The 26,686-nt window shown below is 46.2% G+C and overlaps 1 protein-coding gene across 2 annotated transcripts in view; it reads left to right on the top strand.

Moving 5' to 3' along the window:
- PPM1H (protein phosphatase, Mg2+/Mn2+ dependent 1H) overlaps positions 1 to 26,686 on the top strand; it is a 654,208-nt gene that overhangs the window by 412,810 nt on the left and 214,712 nt on the right. The window lies entirely within an intron of this gene.

The raw sequence follows: 26,686 nt of genomic DNA on the forward strand, positions 1-26,686 counted from the left end.
AAGAGTTGCAACTGCACGACCAGCTGAAGAACTGGGACACAATGGCTTGAAATGTTCAGTATAGTTTTTTTATGATGATTGCAACTGTGTGGCGAGAATGCCTAGCGGAAGTGGAATTCAGAGTATACAACATCATATCATGTTACAAGAAGACATATTTTGTGAGGCGTAGATTAATTTAATTTTAAAGAGTGTTAGAAGAAATGACTGAGCTGTAACACTGGTTTTACCCTATTCAGAATTGCAAAACTCCATGCTAGTTCCTGGTATTGCCTCATAACATCTGGATGGGGAAATACTGCAGGTGAGTGTGAAAGTATTTCACCGGTACGGGCTGGGATTGGAGCACTGAGAGTTTGCGCCTGATTTCAGAGTTTGCAAGACAGTCAGAAGGAGAGCCTTGTTGGTGAATTTAGAATCATGACCCTTACTATAATTGCATAGAAAAAGAATGGACAAAACAATCCTTTAATAGGTCAGGCCACGTTTGAAAGACTTTTTATATAAAAGGCCAAACGTGTAAGTCAGTTATACTTTAAACAAAGACTTTTTCTTTTATTAAACTTGTTCAAATGTGCAGTGTCATAATCAGTACCAGCCCATAACACCTAATTTTCACCTGTAGTGCCCCGGACATTGACTGAAATTTAAACAAACATCAGTAAATTCACAGACCTTCCAGCCTCCAATACAACCACAGGACTTATTCCTGTCCTTGGTAATTGACAACGGCTTGTAAGATTTTTTTTAATAATGGTTGTTCATTGCAAACTTCTTCAGCACCTTGCAACAACTCCACTAAACATGCCAGTAATGTGGTTATGATGCTGTTTTAAATGGATTGAATTACTAAAATATGTTGTATTAATTTGGAAACTGGAGTCTTAGACTGTGATCTTTGGGAGTTGATGATTTCGATCAGGCGCGCAACACCCATTGGGCTCAGGGGCTTCAGCCCCCATTTTTCAGCCCCACCCACCCCCGAAATTTGGCTCTAGTTGCCCACCTGATTTCAACTACCTTTTCCATCCCTATGTGTCCCAATATTGTTGAGCCACTGAATTGTATCTTTTGAGTTTTCAACTCTGGGAGTTTGAACACATTATATTTTTGTCAGGTCTACTGTGTCAGGAGGGAGGGCAGGTATGTGGCAACGTGTATGTTTCTGTGTGTAGGTATGTGTTGCCCTGTGTTCACCATGTCAAGGGTGTGTATCGCACATCTGAATGTTGCAAACCGACCTGAGATTTTGATACGCTAATTATGCTAACGATTGAACGCACTAAAACATCGTTTGTGGAATATCATGGGGTTGTGAAGCTTTATTGCCCTGAGTGTAGTTTCCGCTTCTCCCCAACCTCCCACCAAGGGTCTTCCTTTATATGTTCCCCTTCATATAGGCTGCTAAAGCCTCTGCAAGGGGCAGAGATATGGTGCTGATTCATAAATGTATATTTACACATGTAGATTTACTCATTTTCAAACGTATTTTTGTCGGAAGGTGTACGTACAATTTTGTGCTGTTCACCATTTCAGAGTGTAAATGTACACTAGGTGTAGACTGAAACCAAGGAGTGGAGACATCTAAGAGTTACATTTGGAAAGTGTAAAATTACTTTTAGTAACTTTTCAATATAGACATAGCTCTCTGAAACCAGGGCAGACATCTCATTGTGGCAAAGTGAAGGGAAAGTGTAATCATTGTGATTCCTTTTTTTATGCTTAATACAAAGAATTTTGAAGAAAGAAAATAATATATATATATGTGAATCCTATTTTAATGTAAAATAAAATTGTAAATCAATTTAAAATACTTAGCAGCAACCTAGAACCATCAAATACATATTTATTCAATATTTAAATAATTAAAATATTACATTATTTTATAAATATTCATTTTTAATGAAATGTAAAAAAAAATCCCCAACCTCGGTAACATTTAGATCATTTTATTAAATTATTTTTAATTGTAATTCCATGCAAAAATGCTGTTTAATTTGTAATGTGATATACTATGTTAACACTAAAGATAGATAGATAGGTAGATAGATACATAGATAGATAGATAGATAGATACATAGATAGATAGATAGATACATAGATAGATAGATAGATAGATAGATAGATAGATAGATAGATAGATAGATAGATAGATAGATAGATAGATAGATAGATAGATAGATAGATAGATAGATAGATAGATAGATAGATAGATAGATAGATAGATAGATAGATAGATAGATAGAGTTGGACTTGGCCTTTTTTGCCGGGTCAACCCTGAACTTTTTGCCTTCCACCTGGTATTTTTTCTGACCTGGTGTTGGATGTTTTAGAACTCTGGGCACTTTATCATGAATATATGATGATACTTGCCATGCCATTCAATTACTTCGCAAATGTATTAATAAGTTAATAATTTACTTTTACATCGCCTATCCTTACTACGCATACCACTACTTCGCAAACATTTTCAATTTTTAATATTTTACATTTTATGTAACCTACCCCCTGGGACAGAATTCCAGGGAAATAGGGGTTTTGGGTCGGGTAGTAATTTTAAATATCTTTTAACAAAATAATACTCGTGTATGAAAACAAATACACTGCATAGTTTAACATCGCATTTTTGCTTTTTTTAAACAGCCCAACACTTAGTAACGTAATAAAATATTTTACAAACATAAAATAACATAAATAAACACCCCAACACTACGCAAAATTCTAATTGCAAATACACTACACTACACAAGACAAACTTCACAACACTACTCTAATCCCTTCAACACTACCCCCAGCATGACCCTAACCTGTGCCTCAGTCCTGACCCTACATGCAAACACTTCCCTACACGACCCCCTGACACTACCCTAAACCCTAAAACACCACCCTACACTGCACAAACACTACCCCAGCATGACCCTACCCCCAGTCCGTCCCCTACACTACCCTACATGACCCCCTGACACTACCCTAAACCCGAAAACACTACCATACACTACACAAACACTACACCCTACCCTAAAACACTACCCCCAGCACGACCCTACACCTACCCCCTGTCCATCCCCTATACTGAACCACTACCCTGCACAACCCCCGACACTACCCTAAATCCTAAAACACTACCCTACACTATACAAACACTACAACACTAAAATAAACCCTAAAACACTACCCCAAGGACAAACCTACCCCTACCCCCAGTCCGCTCCCTACACTGAAACACTGCCCTGCACGACCCCAAACACTACCCTAAACCCTAAAACACTGACCATGTCATGAGTGATGTAATATGTAAAGTCATCAGCAGTGCATTGCGGGCGCGAGAGTTATAGTTAGCTGAACTAAGTTTAACGGGGGAATTTCTATGGTTTTGTACAAGTGAAATGTCCAACTAACTATAATGCCCCTGAAACCTATGTTTTTTTCAGTGAAATTCTAAGGTTTTTTAAATGCTAATTTCTAACTATAACGTGCCTGAAACCTTTTGTTTTTTCCGTGAATATATATATATGTATGTATATATATATATATATATATATATATATATATATATATATATATATATATATATATATATATATATATATATATATATATATATATAAAACATTACTTTGTATGGGGTTTTATTTTAAGTAACTGCCTCCACTAATTTCTACAGGAGTGTTTTGCAGTACTTGTTAGCGGCCAGGTATTGTTGTAGACTTACTCAAGGGCTGGGCTGGAGTACATGTACTACTGTTTTTCGTCCTTTTGGCGATTAATACCTTTAGAAGTGTCGTTTGTGAATAGCAATGGGCTACTCTCTTGTGGGTGGATGTTTGTATTAGCATGGCCCTCCCTAAACCCTCCTTACTCCCCCCCACATCTCCATACTCCTCCCAAAAAGCTCTCCTGTGTTGTAGTGAGTATTCCACATTTTCCAAACTACTTCCCTGCCTCTTTCACTGGGGAGCTTGTGCTGGTGTGCTGAAACCTATTCTCAAGGAAGCACCAACTGTACCTCCTGCGATCCCAGCAGGTACCGTAAGGGAGCAGGTGCTGCTCAGGCAGTGAAATCCTCTATCTGCTGTGGGTCTGCAGATACCCATAGGAGGCCCTGGACAAGGAGGCTACATGCATTCATTCCCACGTGGGTGTGAAAGGGACTGGATGAATGCAGAGGAGAAGGATACACCCTCTGCTAACACCTTCAGGTCTTTGAGCCCCAGGATGGCAGCAGGTCAGAGCCTGAAGCACAGGGAAAAAAGGGTGAACATGACGTCATAACACAGCTCCATTGAAAGGATTAACCCCTTGCGCGCTAGCGGTTTTCCTGCTGTGAGCTGGGTTTTTCGAAAACCCGCGTTACATGACGAGCTCAGCTCGTCATCAGCATCGAAGGGGTTAAAGAGACTGCTCCAGTAGCATCACGTTCATTAGAACATGACACAGTAAGACAGAGGCGTTTAAAAGATTAACGAGAGTGTTGCAGTAGTTATGACTCAGTCAAGTACTTAAGGTGGATGGGAGATATGTACAGTGCTGTAGTCACCTTACTATTAACAGTGCTTCTCCCACAATTGGTGTTATTGGGGTTTTCTAGAATGGTTAACCCAGGGAGTGGAGTAGAGCACATGTATTTTGGAACGACCTGTAGTGCTGCATTACACCCGATAACAGTTCTTTTTTTCTAGACTTTTATATAGTGCGAACTTGACTTGAAGGTATAAGGTATCAAAGCGCTTTACAAAAGCACCAGTTGTGTTACATAAGGACACATTCGTTTTTTGTTAGGCACGGGAGATTAAGTGATTTGTCCAGAATCACAGGATGTTGAGCGTCATTGCTGGGACACGAAACCGGTTCCCCAGATTTGAGGTTGACCCCCGACCCCCCCCCCCCTAGCCGTTAGGCCACATCTTTGGTGTTCCTCTGCAACTCTCACATCATAAGGGGATCTAATAACACACATACACATAGTGTCAGCTGTATGAATGCATTTACTGATTGCAAACCCTGTGCTTTGGTAAATTGCAAGGTGTGCGTTCTGTTCTGTTGTGTACAGGCCATTGGTAAACACTAACAGTCATTACTTTATGGTATTGACAAAGCTCCCCTAGAGATTGGCGCCCCAATTGCATGCTAGTTTTAGTGCCAAAGAGGGCTGGTGTAAGTGTGCATATTGAATGAAAGATACCCCGCTACGTTTTGGGGTGCAAGGGAGTGGAGTTCAACCCAGATGAAGAAACGTTACATGTGCCGTTGCACATATCAATAATACTTACTCCTGTAGCCCAGCCACAAAACTAAAAGGCAGTAGTGGTATGTTTTTAAAGGTGGTGTTGTGGGGGCATGATACACAATAAAATGTGAATCTTCCTATGTAAATATTGGTGGTATTTTGAGAGAAGGCACTCTGATTGAACCAGCATTTTTTCATACAGTTTAGTGCTTTGCTACTGTTATTTTTATTTGTATTTACATAATGAATCATAGACCTTTTTGTAATATGTGTTGAACACAACATTTTTGATCTGTTCAAAAATGTTCTTGCGTGATCAGCCAACGTGTGTTTGCAGTGAGCTTCGGTTGACTGTTTGCTTTAATGGGGTTTACATTAGATAACATTCAAAGTCATAGCCAAACGATTATAGAAATGTTGGTAATCACTGGATAGGACAGTCTGTGTTTGTGAACTCCGGGTACGTAAGTTGTCTGAATTGTTTTGCTAGCAGTGTCTATTTGGCTCGTCCCGTCTGATTCTGTGTTGTAGGGTCAGCATGATACAGTCTTCGGATGTTCAACTTTCCATGGCATCCCCACCCTAGTACCCGGAACCAGATGTATTCCAACACCGTCCTGTTGTAATATTGTGCTTGAGTAAATGGATTTACGAGTTTACATTTTGCGAACAGGAAAAAAAGGAATTTGCTCTCTTACTTGAATTGAATTTAGGTAAGCAAAAGAATTGTGAATCTGTCCCGTTTGGCTGTACTTTATCCAAAACACTAGCTGCAGTTCCGCCTACTAGCCACTAGAGTGCCCCATTAAGCTATGTATTTGTTTCTGGAGCTCGAAGGCCTTTGATTTTTCCCTCACATGTATTGAGGTCCATTTTCTTAAAGTGCACCAGTACCAACGTAAGTATAAAATTATCCGAGCTTGCTTGCATATATTCTGTGGGGATTCCTTAAAATAAGGTAAAACATTCCGTTAGTAGTCAGGTGAACGTAACGCATTGATTGGTGTGCTGCTGCTCCGTGGCGTGTGACATTTTGAGTACTACTACAAAACAACAAGGGAACCCTCTAGATAATCAAGGACCAGGGGTATCAGTTATTATAAAGAACAACGGTCCTTAATATAGAAAATAAGATAAAGCGCTTATTGAATTTATAGACAACAATGTGTACTATAAGAGAAAATTGTCCAGCCGGACAATAGTTTAATCAATCATAAAATTTCAGACAAATGGGTGAACAATTATACAGTGGGATACTGTAGCGTAACAGCACGACAAACCAGGAGTGTTGTCAATTGTTACTTTATTTATAATAACACAAAGGGCCCGCGGGGAGCGGGAATAGGAACAACAGTCACCACGGGAGTCAGCTGTCATCTGTCAAACAGTTACAGTGACGTCACATAAATACGTATTGAACATTCCATGATGACACTGGATGATGCCAGTTCATGGAAAAGGAAAACATACTATACAACATAGCACTCTGCATAATAACAATTATAACAGTTACAACATCTCCCTTTCCCCATCAGAAAACACATTTAGAAACTCTACTCCATAACATAGTCTTTGAACCTTTCAGGCAAGTTGATGACTCTACCCCCTCTGGAAGACAAGCCCCTAGTATGCTCAATTTCCTCGTCTTTTGTGTGTGTTGCTAGACAACTAGTTCCCTTTACACAACTTCCTTCCATTGAGCCTCCCTGGTCCAGAACCGTGTCCTCACTTCCAGCAGTGGAACTCTTTGAACTTCCTCCCAGTGCCACAGAATATCTTGGACTGTCATCTGAATGCGACTGGTTAAAACCACTAGATATGTCCTCCCATTCGAGCACACTATCATCGAGGCTCTCTCCTCCACTTTCTACATTTCTCATTATTATTTTTTCTTGCCCCTGTTTGAGCTTCACCACATCGTCTTTATTTTGAAAGTTTTATATAGCGCGGACAAGATCCTTGCGGATATCAGAGCGCTTTACATAGAAGGAGTACATGAAGGATCATAGTTCAGGGGGGTAAATCAAATGAGAAAACAATACATCGTCCAACAAATAATCATAAGAAGCAACAGTACAATCAGGTAAATCATGCATAGGGTGCAGTATGATCTAACGATCTGTGCATTAAAAACAAGTAGAGGTATAGTACTGCAATAAAAGGCATACAATCACTAGTTGATAATAATCTAAATAGGCCATTTCTTAGGGTGCTATGAGAGCTAACGATCGGTGCATTATAAACAAGTGGAAGTGTAGTGCTGCCATAAAAGGCATTCACTCGCTAATTAATAGTAGTCTAAAAAGGCCATTTCTTAGGATGCTATATGAGCTAACAATCGGAGCATTAAAAGTGATTAGAGGTATGATACTGCAGAGTGGCAGACATTCGCTGACTAATATTAGCCTAATGAAGGTTTCCCTAGGGTGTGTTCAAGTGGTGAGAAAGACTAGTCCAGGATGGCCGACACAGAGAGAGAGAGAGAGAGAGAGACCAGTCTAAGATGGCAGCCAAAATGCAAGGATTCCCGAGTTTGGTTTCTCTTTCTACTCTGGGGATGTCGAATTAGTCCATCTTCCATGTTCATTGAGGGGGGGGAGCCGAGTTCAGCTTCTATGCCGCTAGATGGTGGCTTATCTCCGTTTTGCTGCTCCCTGACCGCGTTGGTATGTAACTTCATGGTGGACAGGGGGCGATTTATGGTTCCAACTTTATGGCCCCAGCCAGGTTAGCAATGGAGAGTGAAAAAGCCCGCGAAAATACCAGTCAGAGAGTGAAAAGACCTGCATGGGAATTTTGGTGGATAACTCTGCTAGCAGTTACCTTAGAAATCACCACTGACGCTGCTGCTTACATCAGGCTTCTCCCAAGTTGTGCAGAGGTTGCCCCCAACACACCGGCAAACAGGGCATACCGGCAGTGTGAGGGGAGGGGGGGGAAGCCTCCCGCCCAAAAAGCTGCCCCAAACATCCAGACACTGTCTCACCGGAGCCGCTCCAGATGCCCCCGTTCTGTACTCACCAAGCCACTGGACGGCGGGGGGGGGGGGGGGGGGGGGGAGGTCTCCCGTCGGATCACTGCTGAAAACACACCACACCACAGGGCACACCGGAGCCGCTCCAGACGCCGACCGCTCCGTCTTGAAGCCTTCCTTGGAGGGGGGGGGAGGGGGGGGCGCTTGTTCACCCGCGCCGGTTCAGCCGACGCCAACCCCCTTCCTCATCGTCACCGATCCTGTGCTGCCGAGGGTGCCCGCCAATTCATCCGTGTGTGCCTTTGAGCTTCTAGGGATGGGTCAGCAGCCGAACTCCAGTGCCCTCCTCCGCCTTGTAGCGGGGGACCACTTCCACCTCACCGACGTCGTCAAGCTGTCTGGACTAGGCTCCTGGAGTTTCACCCGAGCTCCAGTGCCCTCCTCCGCCTTGTAGCGGGGGACCACTTCCAACTCTCCGAGTCACTGAGCTGTCTGGACTAGGCTCCTGTAGTTCAGCCGCCCCTATTGGTGCTCATCTCTTATGCCGCCTTGGGTCCAGTGCAGGGCTGGTGGCAGGGTGGTCTGCGGTGTCGATCAGTCAGCGATGAGGGTGTCAGAATCGAAGGTCCGCTCGGGGCATTTCAGGGGTCATTGATCAATCCAGTTACTCGATCCAGTTACTCTTTCGTTCCGCTCTTCTTTCTCCTTTCGTTCCGTCGTGCTGGTAGGTGCTAACAGGGATAATGCCCGAGTGGGATCCCCAGCACTGGGAGCTCCTCACAGGAGCTCCCTACCCGGCGGCCATCCTTCGCCTACTATGTACACTGCACTACTTGATGCTTTACTGATCTTCATGGGTTTACTGAACCTTGTTTCTCCCTTACTCACCAAACCAGGCTTCTTTATTAATACCCAATCTCCAGATGTAACATGTTTGTCTTTTACCCTGTTTACTCTATCAGAGTATTCTTTGTTTTTCATCTGTTTCTTTTCAATGTTCTCTTTCACTTTGAGCTCATTCTCACATATTTCTCTTGCCTCAATTTCCTTTCCTTTCCATCCGCCTATTTTGGGTGTTATGATGTTGTTACATGCTCTTCCTCGCATCAAGTAAAACGGGGTATACCCAGTTGCCTCTTTAGGCGTATTGTTGTACACATTTATTTTTACTCTGATGAATTCTTTTACATCCATGTCATTTGCAATGGCCATTTGAATCCCTTCTTTAAAAAACCTGTTCATTCTTTCTACCTGGCCGTTGCTCTTTGGGCTGTACAGTGGTGTTTTTTCCTGTGCAATTCCAGACTTTTCTAAGAACTCGATCATCATTTGTGACACTAATTGTGATCCATTGTCTGATACTAGGACCTTTGGTAGTCCCTCATTGTCAAATATTTTCTTCAAAAACTTTATGACCTCTTCTGTTGTAACCTTGCTCACAAATTTGTAGCACGCCCATTTTGAATAGTAGTCCGTTAAGACTATTAAGTACTTGCATTCATTTGTCAACATGTTGAATGGTCCTGCAAAGTCTATCGCTATTTTTGCCCAGGGTCCTTCTGGGATTTCCACCATTTGCAATTCATTTCTCTCAACTCTCCAATGTTTATCCGACCTTAAACATTGTTCACATTTGTCTACATAGCTTCTTACCTCGCTATCTACCCCTGGCCACCAATAGTGCATCCTTAGCACATTCTTTGTGGCAGTGGTACCTGGATGACCTCTATGGGCCAGCTTTATAATTTTCTGTCTGAGATCATATGGCGGCACAAACACTTCACCTCTTTTTAAGAAACCATTTTCCAAAGTTAACTCATCGCTCACCTGCTGGTAGTTTCTAAGTTCTTTTTGGAGATTCCTTACATGCGGCCATTTTGTTTGTATATAAGCAGTTACTTTTGCTAGAGTATTGTCGTTAGCCATACTCTGCTGCCATTCTTTGTCAGTGATTGACCCTTCACATATCATTGTAGCATCAATTAGAGCCATCACGCATTCAGTGTCATCCTGCTCTTCTTCTTTTTGATTCCGTACTGGCAAACGTGACAAGCAATCTGCTCTACTGTTTTTGCCCCCTTTTATGTGCTCAATTTTGAAATTGAATTCTTGTAGTTTTGACATCAATCTTATCAGCCTTGAGCTTGCATTTCCGTTGCCTCGACCTTTGGTGTCCATCATGTATATCAATGGCTTGTGGTCAGTTACTAGGGTGAAGCTTTTTCCCCATAGATAGTCTTTTAGTTTGTGCACCGCCCATACACATGCTAAAGTTTCACGCTCAATCGTGCTGTAATTGATCTCTGTCTCATTTAGTTTCCTAGAAATGAAAGCAATGGTGTTCTCTTCATTTCCTTTCTTCTGACAAAACACAGCACCAATTCCATCACTACTCGCATCCACAGTTACAATGTTTTCTAATAACGGGTCATAGGGTTTCAATGCAGGTGCACATGCTATTTCTTCTTTGATCGTTTTGAAAGCTTGTTCTTGCTCATTAGCCCACTTAAACACTACATTCTTTTTTAATAGTCTTCTGAGAGGTTCCACTTTTTCCGCGTATTTCTGTATGAACTTGGCATAATATTCACTGAGGCCAAGGAATGATTTGAGGGTCTCCTTGTCTTTGGGTTCCGGGGCCTCCCTTATAGCATGTACTAAGTCATCTTTAGGCAAAATGCCTTCCGCTGTCAAGACATGCCCCAGGTACTCAATCTCTTTTGTCATAAACTTGCATTTGTCCTTTGAGACAGTCATACCTTTCTTTTTTAATATATCCAACACTTTTCCAATTAACTTCATGTGATCTTGTTCCGTCTCTGAATGCAAAAGAATGTCGTCCTGAAAGGCTTCTACCCCTTTCATTTCCCCAAACAGGACGTCCATGAGTTTTTGAAAGACACCTGAAGAGGATGCTAATCCAAATGGTAGACGCACATATCTAAATGCCCCGAATGGGGTGATGAAAGTGGTTAGTTTTTTAGACCTTTCAGACAAACAAACCTGGTGATATGCAGCTCTTAAGTCAATCAGTGAGAAGAATTTGGAACCTGATATTGACTGAAGTATTTCTTGAATTTTTGGTAGTGGATGACAGTTTACAATTATGTTTTTATTTAACGACCTCAGGTCCACACACAACCTGATGTCCCCTGTTTTTTTCTTTTTTGATTCAACAATAGCAGAAACCCACTCAGACTCTTCTGCTTCCTCAATTACTCCTTCTTTCATCAATTTCTCAAGTACTTCCTTCAATTCTTTCCTTATAGACAATGGTATGGTTCTTACTTTATGCTTACATGGTACTGCACCTTCTTTCAACTTGATGTCATGGCTAAAACCTTTTACACAACCTATTTCATTTTTAAACACCTCTTTATGTTTTTCAAGTGTGGCTTTCAAGTCTACTTTATCCACCTCTATGCTTATGCTATTCACCCATTCCTCTCTCAAGATAATCGGGTCTTTGGCTCCAGGCACCAATATGACACCTAGCTGGGCTAGATCTCTCCACCCCACTAATATTCTCCCTTTTTCAGCCACATAAATTTTTGTCTCGATTACTCTCCCCCTGAAACTCACTGTGTCAATGAAATATCCTAACATATTTATTTCCTTCTCCCCAAATGCTTTGGGGTTAACATCTGATTCCTCTAATTTGACATTCTGCCATTTTTCCTCGAAACGGACATCTGATATGGTTGTTATGGGTGCTCCTGAATCTGCAGTGAATTTTAGCTCAACTTCGCCTATTTTCACATCTCCTACAGGACCCTTTATTCTACCCTCCTCCATCTCAACATATAGAACAATGTTTGAACACATTTCTTCGTCAAAGTCCCCAACAGTGTTTATGTTCATGTTATTACTCATCCTTTTAGTTTTACATAACGTCGAATAATGACCATACTTTTTACATTTGATACACTTTTTACCAACTGCAGGACAATTCTTGAAATCAGCTAAATGCTCATTAGATCCGCATCTGAAACAGCTCAATTGCTTGCCTCCTACCTTTCTTTCAACCACATTTTTCTCGTATGTCTTACCATCACTCTTCCTTTTTTCCTGCAAATAAAATACATTAGTGTTATTTCCTGCTGTTGATAATGCTTTGGTAGATACTAGCGATCTCTCTATACCCCTAGCAATATCTATAACCTCTTGTAAGGTTGGCCTTTTGCATGCCAACAATCTCTCCTGCACCTTTTTAGAATAGCAATAGAAAACAATCTGATCTCTTATATATACATCTGTCATCTCTTCATATTCACACTCTACGGCTAGAATTCTCAAACATGCAATGTATTCATCGACCGTTTCCCCTTCTTGTTGTTTTCTTAGAGCAAACTCATGTCTTGCAACCATAATATTATTCTCCTCATCGAATTGTTTTTCTAATCTTTTCAATGCTTCTTGGTATTCATTAAGAGGCACAAATGTTCCTGGTGGACTCTCATATTCGGGCATGCTGTCAAAAATATCCTGACCTGCTTTACCTAATAGTCCAAACAACAATGAACATTTCCTTTCAGCATCAAATGCCTTTCCATCAATTGATACAATATAATTCTCAAATGCCCTTATCCATTTTTTCCACTTCATTGTGGGTTTTCCAGGCTCATCTAGAAATCGAGGAGGTGCACATATGTTGTTGCATTCTGCCATGTTTTGCACAGATTCCTATATTATTCCTTTCAGATCTTTCTTTCTTCGTTTTGTTTCACTTCAATATTTTGATATATACTATGCTCTTTATCCGTTTGTAAACTATTTTGCTTACTTGTGTCTTTTACTATTTCCTTCCGAAATACCTTTTCCAGCGCGGTGTTTCTTTGCGAGTGTAAACCGCCTCGTATTTGTTTATTCAGAGGCACAATCAATTTCGAAAATGGCCGCACGCAGCACACGTACGATGACGTGCGTTGCCACAGTCCAATGAGCTTACACTCCCGGCATGCTTCACGCAGCACAGCTGAGGTAACTGATTGCGCCTTCACCTGAGCTCTGACAGGGAAGCGCGCCAAATTCTGAGGTGAAAACACTGACGGTTTCACAGGTACTTCTCTTCATCCGAAGCGCTTCAGCCTTTACTTATTTCACTCAGCCTGGCTTGCTTTACGCGCACACGTAGATTCGTTTTCACTGTTGTTTATTTTCCAAAGCAGTACTTTACGCGCTTCACTCCTTTTCCAATTACTTTCATTCAAAAGAGTTCTCCTTTCATCAGCGCTTGCCATACATCACGGTGTACTTACTCCATGTGACTTTAATCTTCATTAGTCCATTTCCTTCAATACGCTCCTTACTTGGACCACAAGCCTCATCAATCAAACTCGTGAGTCCTCCGTTTTCTTCCGCAGGCCCTTTTGTCACCAGTCCTCGTCGCCAATTGTAGCGTAACAGCATGACAAACCAGGAGTGTTGTCAATTGTTACTTTATTTATAATAACACAAAGGGCCCGCAGGGAGCGGGAATAGGAACAACAGTCACCACGGGAGTCAGCTGTCATCTGTCAAACAGTTACAGTGACATCACATAAATACGTATTGAACATTCCATGATGACACTGGATGATGCCAGTTCATGGAAAAGGAAAACATACTATACAACATAGCACTCTGCATAATAACAATTATAACAGTTACAACAGATACAGTCCTGCATCCAATACATATAACACAAGGGGATAACCAAAAGACATTACATAAAGGGGTAATGTGGCAGGCAATTCCAAGGTAGGGGACGCTGGTAATGAGTTAAATTATAACCAAGCTGACCACATGTAATAAACACAGTTGAGTAACCGAATGGGAAACTAGCGTAAGGACTACATAAACTGTCGACGGCGTTTTGATCCTATGTAAAATAAAGGATCCTCATCAGGGCTAAAAATACATTGCCTGGAGGTTAACCATGACCCTTCCAATCAGTGGAGAATCAAGGACACATAGTCTAGATAGTTGTAGTCCTGGCGTGTAACAACGCTTCTGGATGCCCTGAGGGGGGATGTGTAGGTCGGGGCGCTGCGGTTATGTGGGGCGCCAACGGTTGATGACCGCGTGGAGGCGGAGGGGTTCCAGGATCTCTCGAGATAGCGGGAGTCAGTGGTTCCAAGGAGCGGGAGGGAAGTCAAGGATGCCCGGTAATTGCGGAGCGCCAATGCTTGATGGCCGCGTGAGTGCGGAGGGGTTCCAGGAATTCTCGAGAATGCGGGAGTCAGTGGTTCCAAGGGGCAGGAGGGAGGTCAAGGACGCAAGGTCCTATTACAGGGATTAGGAATAGAACGAGCAGCCAGCTTGGATACGTTTCTGGCGGCGGATTGGTGATGTTCTTTACAATCAGGAACGATCAGCAAACGGACGAGACCAGGCGCGATGGCTTGTGTCCGCCACAGAATCAAGGGACGGCAGTTGTCATCCTCGCAAGGCACTTAAGCACTGATTATGAGGTGAGCGGAAATACCGGGTGTAATCTGTGCTTCTCAGTTATAATTGGGCTGTAGTCCCCGCCTGACCACTCTACCAAGACTGGTGGAGAGTTGCTGCTCCTGCAAGGCAACATTTTCCCCTCCATTGATCACCTTCCTGCCGCCGCCTGGGGTCACTGCACATAGTACCAATATCGGCAACACTCCCCATCCCTCTCACAGCAATACTTCAGAAAAATAATCAGACAAAACACATTTTTAGTGGAGAAAATTGCTGCAGGTTTATTTGCATAACAAATATGCCAACATGGTGGGTTATCTTACGGGCGATCCCAGGGCAGGCAGCCCCTCGTTGCCTGCCCACCTGATGAGCCAACCTACCAGGTGGCCCTCGCCAACCGGTGTTTGTCAATTTGGGGGAGGGGATAGTCCCTCCCACCGGCGGACCGCCTGTCCACCCCCCTACTCATGCCCCTCCCAGCTCAGGGGGGCGGAGCAGTGCAGGCAAACCCCGGTTGCTCAGGTCCACAACTGCCCGAAGGGCTAACGGGGCGCCTTCGCTCCTCCAGGGTCCAACGTGAGGACCTCCCTGGGGATTTTTGACTTTTGCACCCTTACTGTGCTCCTGCAGAGGCAGGGCCGGACTGGGAACCACAACAGGCACTGGCAAAGTGCTCGGCCAGCCCTCCCCTCCCCAGTGAGGGGGGGAGTTGGAGGTGCCGCCGAGCTCTTTGCCGGAGCCGGTTTTCGGCCGATTTTGGTCCAGGGCCGATTTTGCTGCAAAAACGGCCACCAGGGGCCCTAAACCGGCCGCTACCCGTGCAGCGCACCGGGGGATTGGCCGATGCCTGCTATGGCCAGTCCAGCCATGTGCAGAGGGTACCCTTACTGTACCTTACAGCCTCTGGATCACCCTGTAACTCTGCCACAGCACAGGGTGTGGCCACCATCACCCCAGGGCGCCCCACCACGATAGACTTAGTTACCTATCCCCTGCTGATTCCAAGGCCTCCCCCAGATCAAGCAAGAATAGGTCCATTCCCCTTTTGGACAGGTGTATCCCATCTGATTCTTAACACCCTGTGAACTTGGCGTGCAGTAACCCATACAAGATAAAACCACACCCCTCTTCTCTGTGAATAAACGCATGGCGCTATCCACCCTCCTGCGCGAGGTCTCCAAGGCTTCCCCTGCACGCGCCCCCGACACACCTGCAGGGGGGGTTATTTCAGACCACTATATTTCGCCGGTCCTCAGTTTGATGCTCAACTCAAACCTCTTCGTATAGCGCTTGTTGTGTAGTTCCGTAGATTGAGGGTCTGAGGTTCGGTGGTAAGCATGGGCGAATTTTGCGAATCTGGCGTTCGCGAATTTGCGTATTTGCGAACTCGCAATCCTCAAAATCCGCGAATTCTCGCGAATTTGCGGATTTTTTTTTTGTGTTTGCAATGTTGTTTCTACGTCTGGTTCATCATCACAGGTTCCCAGCACCCTCTGTTTCACCACGGTCACCCTCTGTTTCACCCATGCCACCCTCTGGTACATCAATGCCACCCTCTGGTTCATCATCACTGTAGATTATGGGGGGGGGAAGCAAGCGCACCTGCCCTGCTTCAACTGACATGAATTAATTTGGGGTTGATTTATTAATGTGTCACTGTTTTAAAATTCCAGTCTGGCACCTGCTTCCTTATCTGTAATTTGCTTTCTGTTGCAGTGCAAATTTTTTTTCCAGGACCTTTGTGGCCTACTTGTAGCTATTCTATGAGCCTGCTGTGGGGGTCAGAGCAGGGTCATACAATTGTTGCAACTAGCAACTGAACTCTGGAGGGGCCCCAGTCAGGAAGCACTACAGGGAATGGTTACTAATGATGAGTTTGAAGTTGAACTTTTGCACCTGCTGAGTGCTTTCAGTTTTGCAAAACTCATTTTTCTGCAAAACAGCAACTGTAAATTCGGGCGCTAGAGGGCGCACTGCAGAATGGCCGCACTGTCGTGAGGCTCCTGCTGCCCGGAGCTATTATCCGCCTAGGGATCCTGATTACCATCGTTGCGCCCTGATCTGACCCTATAGATCTACTAGGATATCGACTGACCACCCACGGTCCAACTCCTGGGCCATTCGGAGGTTGCTGGCCGAAGTTACGAGGATTCCAAGTTTCCCCGACTGGCGCTCTGGAGGTCTGGTGTCCCTTGGCCCGGCGTCATCATTCATGCCAGCCCGTGGCTCTGCACGTGGGGTGTAGGCCCTGCTCTGCCCCTCTCCACCGGGCTCGCTCGCTGGCCGGGCAGGCTGTTTGACTCTTCTTTGCCATTGGACTGATTTCTTGGCTCCTACATCTGCCTGCCCAGATACCATTGCTCACGGAGACACAGCGGATCTTCTTCTGGTCGTCTGGGGGATCGCCCCTTTGGTCTGGGAGCGGAGACGGCCATTTTTTCGTTGTTGGGAGTGGCGTGGCGCGCTGGCCTGCTCGTGCCCCCACGGTTCGGTTTTGTGTCCGTGCCCTTTGTCCGGCCTACATCCTAACTCTTATTTGCTCTGGTCCCCCGCTGCACTACTAGCATACCATTATGGGGAAGCCGGACACTAAACAATCCAAGTTGTCCTTTGACTCTGGCGGAGCTAGGAGGGGAACGCGGTTGCTCCAGGATGCTGGGACTTCGCGGTCTCCCCCCCCGCCTGTCGCTGATAGTGTGCCGCAGCCACCACCACCGGACTTTACCCAGATGATGCAGGAGATGAGGCAGGGGTTTGCCACGATAGTGGACAAGGTGGACAAGATATCGTCGCGCATGGATGCGGTCGTCCAGAAGCTGGACGTGCATGAGGAGCGCCTGACAACGGCGGAACAGCGCATTTCGGACCACGACGACACGGCAGCCACCCATACCACCCAACTGGCGAGGATGGACAATATATTGCGTGTAATTGCCGCTAAGAATGAGGAGTTGGAGGCGAGGAGTAGGCGCAATAACGTTCGCATTGTAGGTGTGCCGGAGTCCACAAATGTGGGCAAAATGGAAACTTATGTGGAGAGACTACTGGTGGGCGCCATTGGGGCGGAAGCGTTCTCATCCCAGTTCATCGTTGAGAGAGCGCATCGGTCACTGGGACCTCGGCCGGCCTCTGGGGCCGCACCGCGCCCCATCATCGCGCGCCTTTTAAACTATCGTGATCGGGACGCTGCCCTCCAGGCTGCCCGCACTAATCGGGCCCTCTACTTCGATGGGGTGTCTTTCACCATGTACCCCGACTTCACGCCGATGGTGCAGGACCAGCGTCGTAAGTTCCTGGGGGTGAAAAAGAAACTTCGGGATCTACAAGTAGACTACGCTTTGCTTTACCCTGCCAAACTTAGAGTGACGCACCAGGCTAAGCAACATTTTTTCACCAACCCACAGCATGCTGAGGATTTTGTAAAGCACCTCCAGCGCGAACGAGCGGCTGCAGATCGAAGAGGCGATCGAGACCCTGAGGATGAACATTCGGCGGCTGAGGAGGAGGTCGCCTGATTGTGGTGACTTTGGTCTTTGTTTCTCTTTTTCTGGTGTTGGAACATTCTGGACATCTGTCTCTTACACTGACCTCTACTGACTTCCTTGTCCGCATTGGTGGCCTAACTGATATCCGCTTTTATTTTTGTTGGTGCGGGGGTCATGGCTTGCCTGAGGTGAGAGTGTACGTATTGTTCTTGGGGTCGGTATGGAACCGCAGGATGGTGCTATCTGGTGTCGAGCTCTGGGCACCCACCCCCCCCGCACTGCGCCTGGGGCCGTTTGATACTCGTTGGCTCGGACACTGGCGTGGTGTGAGGGAGTGGTATCGTGCACCTCTAGAAGGTTCCCCGGAGGGTGTGCCCCACTTGTACCTTTGGTTTGGATTCTAGTCCTTTGTTGGTTGACTGGATGTGTGTTGGGGAACGGGGGGTGGGGGTGCGCATGGCCTGATAGTTGGGGTGTCATCAGGTGGGTCGGTGGGGTGGGGATGAAGCTGACCACACTTGCTTGCCCAGGCCTCGGGGATCAGTGGATGGAGTGCTGCTATTGTCTGTGTGCACAGGCGCGGCTCCGTGCCCGCTGCCTCGGCTGGTCCATTTATCTTCTCGGCGGAATTGATCCTGAGGCCCTTGCCCCCGTCCGCCATGGGCCCGGAAGGAACGGCCGCCATCTTTGGCAGCCGCGTGGCGGAGAGCGCTTTGCACGAGGAACGCGTGTGCGAGTTGTGGGCCGTATGAGCTGGATTGGCTGCGTGCTGTGCGTAGTGTTTTCTGAGTGCTTGTTGCATGGATGGTTCAGCTGGGGGGGGTTGTTGTGGTTCTGGTTGCTTGGTTTGGAGATGGCTGGGATGTGTGTGGAGTGTATGCGGGGGGACGACTGCTCCCTAGGGTGGGGTCCTGTCGCTGGATGTTGCTGGGAGTTGGGTGTTCCGTATTTGCTTATTGGGTCCTGTGGGGCCCGGAAACTGGCTAATGTCGACTGCTGTTGTAGATCAGATATCGATTTTGTCCTGGAATGTACGGGGACTTAATGATGCCAGGAAATGTCGTAGTGTGATCCAGTATTTGGACAGGCATGCTATTCATGTTGCCCTCCTCCAGGAGACGCATCTGCGTCCCGCTCCTTCCCCCAGCTTTGGCGGGAGGTGGGCTGCGGCCAGGATGTTTGCTTCCTATTCTTCTTATGCTCGCGGGGTTGTCATCCTTGTTAAAAGATCGCTCGCATTTCAAGAACTGGGATCTATGGGGGACCCTGAGGGGCGCTATGTGCTACTGTGGGGGCGGCTTGGACAGAACACTGTACTGTTTGTTAATTGCTATGCTCCTAATGTCGATACGCCAATCTTTTTCGTTACATTGTGGGGTCATGTGCTTGCTGTGGATGCCACTTACATTGTGTGGGGGGGGGGATTTCAATTTTGCATTTCATGCCCAGTCGGATAGATCGGAAGGGAGCCCTCAGTATAATGTGCAAGCTAGGGAAGTATTGCGTGGGATAGTGGAGGAGGCTGGGTTGATCGACAGCTGGAGGTACACCCACCCTGCCACTAAGAAGGGTACTCATTACACTACACATGCTCGTTCATGGGCGAGACTTGACTATGTGTTTCTCTCTAGAGGGTTGGTAGCTGGCCTGCGGGAGGCTACACATCTGGCTCGTACGTATTCTGATCACTGTCCGGTGAAGGTTGCTCTATCCGTCCCCGGGCTGCATAGGCCGCGCCCGCCTTGGCGCCTTTTTCCGACTGAGTTGCTTGACCCGGTGTTCAAGGAGGAGCTTGGCGAGGAGGTAGAGGCGTTCTTCCCTAGAAACAAGGGCTCTGTTGACAGCGTCGAGGTTATATGGGAGGCGTTCAAGGTTACGATCCGGGGAGTCACTATTTCTAAAAGTTGTGGAATTCTTAAACTGATTGTTCGGACCCTCGAGGGCTTGGAAGCTGACCTGCGAGATTTAGAACGCAGGATGCAGGTTGACTCTGATCCCGATCTTCTGGCCCGGTTCCGTACTAAACTCTCCGTGTATGAAGAGGAGGCTGCTAGAGAGGCTAAACATAGGGGAAAATACTGGACGGCGAGGCGATACTGTGAGGGGGAGCGGCCCGGTAAGGTCCTCGCTGCCCTTACTAGACATCCAAGGCATGGGTCGGACGTGTTGGAATTGGTGTCGCCGGATGGCACTCGCTGTCGGGACACTGCGGAGATTCAGCATACTTTTATTGACCATTACGCACACCTTTACACGACACAGCAGACTGGTGAGACGCGGTATGGCGGATTTCTTGATGAGCTGGCACTCTGTTGGCTATCGGATGATCATCGAGCGTTCTTAGGTAGGCCCCTAGAGGTGGAGGAGGTCAGGAATGCCATCATGTCTTTGAATAATGGGAAGGCCGCCGGTCTGGATGGCCTTCCTGCTGAATTTTATAAGTGTTACGTGGACACCATGGCCCCTGTTCTCCGCGAGGTTTTTGAGGAGTCCCTGGAGGAGGGGCGTCTGCCGTGCTCCATGCGGGAGGTCGCCATTACGTCGCTGCTCAAGCCGGGGAAGGCTTGGATGTGGGCTCCTATAGGCCCCTCTCATTGCTCAACTGCGATGTCAAAATTCTCGCGAAAGTCTTGGCAGTGAGACTTGCCGAGCTCATGCCCGTTATTGTACTATCTGATCAGTCGGGGTTTGTGCCCGGCCGTGCTACCTCCCACAATCTTCGCACCTTGTTTTCGCTTGTGTCGACCATTGCTCCTGATATCCCGGTTGCCGCCATCTTTCTGGATGCCACTAAGGCGTTTGACTCCATTGAGTGGGGCTATCTTATTGATGTTCTTTGTCGGATGGGCTTTCCCCGGATCTTCATCTCATGGGTTAAGCTCTTATATACTGATCCGATGGCGAGGGTGGTGGTGAATGGGGTGCTGTCCCCCTCGTTCCCTCTCACAAGGGGGACCCGACAGGGATGCCCCCTCTCGCCCCTCTTGTTTGCCATTGCCATTGAGCCGCTGGCATGCAGGATTCGTCAGCTTCACCAGCAGAGCGCCTTTAATTGTCTTCAGCGGCAGGTCGGTATTTCTTTATACGCTGACGACGTTACACTTTATGTTAAAGACCCTGAGAACAACCTTAATTCGCTCTTGCGAGAGTTGGTCGCTTTTGGGGGTGTCTCCGGTGTCCATATCAACTGGCGGAAGTCCCAACTTTTCCCCCTCACTGCTGCTATAGCTAGGTTTCCCCTTGATTATCCTCTGGAATGGTGTGATTCGGAGCTGCGGTATCTCAGCATTGTCGTGTCATTGGATAGAGAGTCACTGCATGGAGAGGAGTCCTTATTATATATGTAAATACACCAGCGGACCTTGATAAGTCTTTCAGTAATCTGCACGGACCAACTCTCCACTGCTGGGCACAAATAAGGACTCCTCTCCATGCAGTGACTCGCACAACCACATGAAGACATACCTTTTTGATTCATCATATATCCAACACATGGAAACTAGCAAGGTGGAATCCACACTCTGAACAGCTCGCCGGGATTATTATCATTACCATTAATAGGATTCCTAGCATTGACACATCTGACATCCTTTGATCCTTATGAACTTCCCGACCGCCAGACCTCTTTTTTCTGACTAAGATAGCCTTGAAAAAGCCCCTGAGTGGGCGAAACACGTGTCGGCAGTGCAAAGCTGGAAAACTTTTAAATGTGTCTAAAATAAAGATCTTCAAGTATAACAACTGTCTTGGATCCATATTTTGAAATTTCTCAATCCCAGATGAACTCATGTCTAATATTGGTGTTCAAAAAAACTTTTTGAAATAATTAATGCTTTACAGCAAATTTTTCTGATACTTGACTTGCTTGAGGGTGCTTGTGTAACTTGGTATTTCCTTGTTTCTTGATACTAGCATTAAGTTGCTTTGTTTAACATCCCTGGTGGTGGGTGTTTTACCAGGTTCCCAGTGCACCTCTTTTTGATATTACACGTAGACTGTGCCCATTGGAAATATTATTTAACAGAAGGTGCGGACGTTTTCTCTTTTTGGGAAACACTACCACCAGTATTATTGCATAGTGATGGATTAAACCCAGATCAATTGACTGGGGGTGAGTGTTTGTATTGTCAACGCTCCATCCATCATCCCCTTTGGTTTTTCCTTGGCATCTATAATAAGGCACTGGCATAGAGGCAAAGAGATTCCCTCATTTGCATGGGACCACGCCCCTATGTAAATAAGGGAACGCCCTATCATGATAGCGCTGGCTCTACATGTGTCCCAGTGCTATCAGTATTACAGAAGGGGGCGCACTAGCATCTGCGGCCCCTTCTGTAATACCATTGTTCCCGCTGTGCCCCCTGAGCACAATGTATAATACGGCCCCTGGTGTATTAATTAATGTAATGGCAGTGTCAGCGAAGTAGTAAAAGAAAAATAAGGCTAAGACCACACCACCTCGTGGATGTTTCCCGTGGAGGTTCTGTCCCACTGCCCTGGAGGGAGATCTTTGTGTCTGGGGTACACAGGGAACAAAATAGGTCATGATAAAGTCAACCTGCATATTTGGCTGCCTGCAATATTTCCTGATGTGTAAGTCCATCCTACTAAGTGTGGTCTTCAAGTATAATTTACTGGCACAAATGCCATTTTCTTTATGTGTGAAATGGTCACGGACACCTTCATCAGTTTCTTCACAGAAGAGGTACCTATACCCGTTTACAACGCATTCAACCCAAGTGAACTTGATTTGGAGGACATGGACAGTCTAAGTTAAAGGACTCATTGAAGGTGTTGGTGTGCTAAAAGTCAACAAAACGTATTCATATATATGAATCTGGAGCCAAGTGGCATAGGGCGAATCCCCTTTCCAATCCCTCCAAAAGTTAAATGGAAGCTAGAGCTAGAAGACATAATCAGGAAGGCAACTAACCAACACCATTCATGCACACAATTATGGTGACCCAGAAGTCGAAACAACGGGATAAGTGAAAATATCCATAAGACTAATACTCCTTAACAAGCCCTTTAGGCAGAAGCATCATATCAAACCAATTCTCAATGACATAATGTCTGATCGCAATATGACCTGATTGTTTGAAAAGCTAAATTGGAACACTGGCCATCACCAGTTGTGTTCCACCAGGATTTATGATACTTCACTGTTGTTAAAATACATACGAGTCTCTGAAAATTCAAGCAACACCATTATGGTGTGTTGGCAGCAGCAGAGGGCCCCAAACCACCATGCAGGAGACCCTAGCTGGTCTACATGGGGTGTAGAACGTGAACAATTCCCTTTTGATCCACAGCAGCACTTCTTGAGGGAGAGTTTCACTGCTCAGTGTGCTGCAAGAGATTCATGCATTAATTATTTCATTCCTTGCTTGCCCCCCTCACAGAACCACTGTAGGATAACTGTCAGAACCCCGTTCAATGGGCCATGCGGCCCGCAGGGGTTTTTAGGCCCAACCGTGGTGGTTGAGGCCTTTTACTCCTGATGTACCTGGGCCCAGCACACAATGGATCCTGAGTAGTTGGGGCCATATACCCTTTCTGCACTTGACTCCGAGTGGTAGCTGTGGACGAGCAGTCAAAGGTTCCTTCGGAGGGTGGGTGTTTGGGGAGTAAATACAGGTTAGTAAACACAACTCATAACTCAAAGAGTGCATAGCAAAGTCAATAAATCAATGGGCGGTCACATTTTTTTTTTCATGTTAACATGAAATTTTGTATTTCTTACTCTACACATTTAAAGATGTATTACAGCATTTTTGAGCAATATCTCAGTACCCTTGAGGTCAGGGCTCTAGTGTTTCACTGGCAAATCCCTGTCCCACCCGCTACTCGTTTGTGGTAAAGGTTATTCCCCATTCATTGGTGGCTGCATCCAGGGAATGTTCCTTAGTAGGCCTTACTCAAAGTACACTCTGACTCTTAGAAAGTAGTCAAAAGTGTCTTTGGTACCACAGCACCTTAAGCAGCGAGTTCTCTGGAGCCCGCTGGGCCCTTAATAAGTACCCGATCCAGCAGCGAGGAAGCATCCAGCAGCGCAACATTCTAAATGCTGTGGTACTGATCAGTCGAGTCGGTCTGCATGCGGGAGGCACAGCAGCTTAGGCTTATGTGGCCGACTCCCACAGCTATCAGAAGTGCTCAGCTACTTTCTCCTGCAGGGTAAGTTCAGCGCCCCCCAGAGGTTGATCCTGGCACTCCTAATCTGGTTACAGTGATATGGGGATGCACTGACAGCATCCTCCTTAGTCCACAGGGCAGGTCTGGGGAAAATCCTTGATGCTTAGTTCAACCCACTGCTCACAGCATCAGTTCTTGGATGGTGGCCCGAACGTCAGACCTCACTAGGTACTGGCAGCCCCTCTTGCCATATGGGGTTACTGCAGCACCTTCAAGAAAGGCGTTGATCTCGACAGCACGGCAGTCTATACCACGGCAGCCCCTTCTGGTATATGGGGTCTCTGCTAAGGCCCGCACAAGTCTTTCCACTTGTCGGCAGTAATAACTTCCATGGCGGCCCCTCCTGGTATACAGGGTTGCCAGAGCGATACAGCATAGGCTTCACTCTCCCCGAACGGCACTCAGATCATGGCTATCTCCCCAGCAGCCCTCTTCTTGCATTCGGGGGTCACCAAAGTGAATCTGCAAATGGGCAACGGCCTGCTCAGTGCAGCGGCTGTCTCCTCGCACCACGAGTCCTCTCGACAGGGCTCTCCACTGGACTTCACTCCCTCCAATGCTCTCCTATTCCTCATAGGGAACACTGGTGTTGGCAAGCAGGCAGGCACTGGTGCTCCAGGCTTCAGAACAGGTGGTCTTGGTCTCCCTGAGTGATGTCCCCTCCCCCAGCCAGAAGGCTAGCAGGCCTTGGCCTCCAGTTCTGATCACAGACACAAGTATTGCAGAGCTTTGCCTTTTCCAACAGCCTGTATGGCTGCTTGTCAGGTGACAACGTTTTGGGCTCTCAATCTCCACTTCCCATTTCCAGACACCAAATGTGATCAAGGGTCTGGGTCTTTGAGGTTTTATGTTGGGGTTCCGCTTCTTTTTAAATGCACCCTTCCTTTCTCTCCCTTCCTCTTGAAAGGCTGACAGTCACAACAAAAGAGACTCTGAAACTGATAGTCCAACAATACAAGCCATGGGAGTGACCAGAGTTCACACCTAAATGGCGGCCACAGTGATATATGCATCAACAGGTTCATCCCGGGTTCCCAGCCCTACTCTTTATGATTGCCTTATCAGCCCCATCTCCTTCCCAAGATGTGTCCAGGCCCCTTCCCTGTGATCTCTCACTTAATCAAACAGCAGCTTAAGTAGTGTACAGGGGAGTGTCTCTCCCTTCTCCAGTGTGCCCACCCAGCTCACAGGAATGCAACAATCCACAAATCTGTCTGGGGGGATTCCTCTACTTCTCATGTCTTCAAAATTCAGGCCTGGGTTTTCCAAAATGCAACCCAGTGACATCCATATAATGGACCACTGCAGACACTCATGCACTCAGTGTGCATACATACTGTCCAGTACTGTTGCCTCCATGTATTGTGGCATCCCAGGCATACATCTGTTCAGCACACGAATTCTCTTTGCGTGCACTGCTCAGTACTGTACCTTTTCTGTATTGTGCCATTCAGCGCAGAGTCACTGCTCATGTGCTCCGTAGCACTTTACATCTAACTGAGGCTGAGGGCGAGTTGAGCACACAGCAGTGGAACTGTAAAAAGATGAGTGAGCCTGTAGGTCTCACTCCAGTAACACATGTTAAAAAGAGACCTGTTCACTCCTACCGATCACTACATGGCATGCTGCCCTCAATGCATTCATGCTGCTTATCTCTTTGTGGAGGCAGTAGCCTTACACTACTATGAGGGTAGTGCTTTTGGTGCCCCTCTCAATAAAACAAGACCGCAATCCATGGGACAGGCCTATATCATGGCGCACACAAGTGATCCGTGTTTGCCAGCAACAACAAAAATCGGTTTTAGGGATCCAGGTAACAGTACAGTTGGACACTCAGGGCAGGGGTACATGGCTATAACCATTCCTAGGACTTTTCCATCCCAATAATACCTAAGCCACATTACCGATCCTCCAGGGTCCGCTCCTCTGTTTCTCCATGGTGGATTTCAAAGTGGATCCTTCCTCACCAATAGTTTAGCTTAGGCTTGGCTGAAACATACGTGGATGGTCAGTCAGTCCAAACACCTGAACCACAGTGACTGAGGGTTGCGGAAATTTAAGGATGTACCCATGCTTAGAAATAAAGCCCACACTAGACAAACAGTGCGACCCAACATGTGTGTGGTGTGTGTGAGTTGTATGTGTGTGCCCTCGTTGGGGAAATGGTTTTTTCAGCATTTTCAAGTCTGGAGTTTTCTAAAAGGACAAGAAGGGCAGAGGATGCAGAGGACATAGTGCTTATGTTTGCATTATTTATATATACTTATGACGTAATTCCTAGTAATGTTCAACGGTTCACAAAATAACAACAAGAAACTCAGCCTACGGTTCTGTTCTGCTTTTTCTGTGTAAGTCATCACATGGTTCCTGCTT

This window comes from Lissotriton vulgaris, chromosome 1_1, assembly GCF_964263255.1.
Source record: "Lissotriton vulgaris chromosome 1_1, aLisVul1.2, whole genome shotgun sequence".
In the NCBI taxonomy this organism is placed as follows: domain Eukaryota; kingdom Metazoa; phylum Chordata; class Amphibia; order Caudata; family Salamandridae; genus Lissotriton; species Lissotriton vulgaris.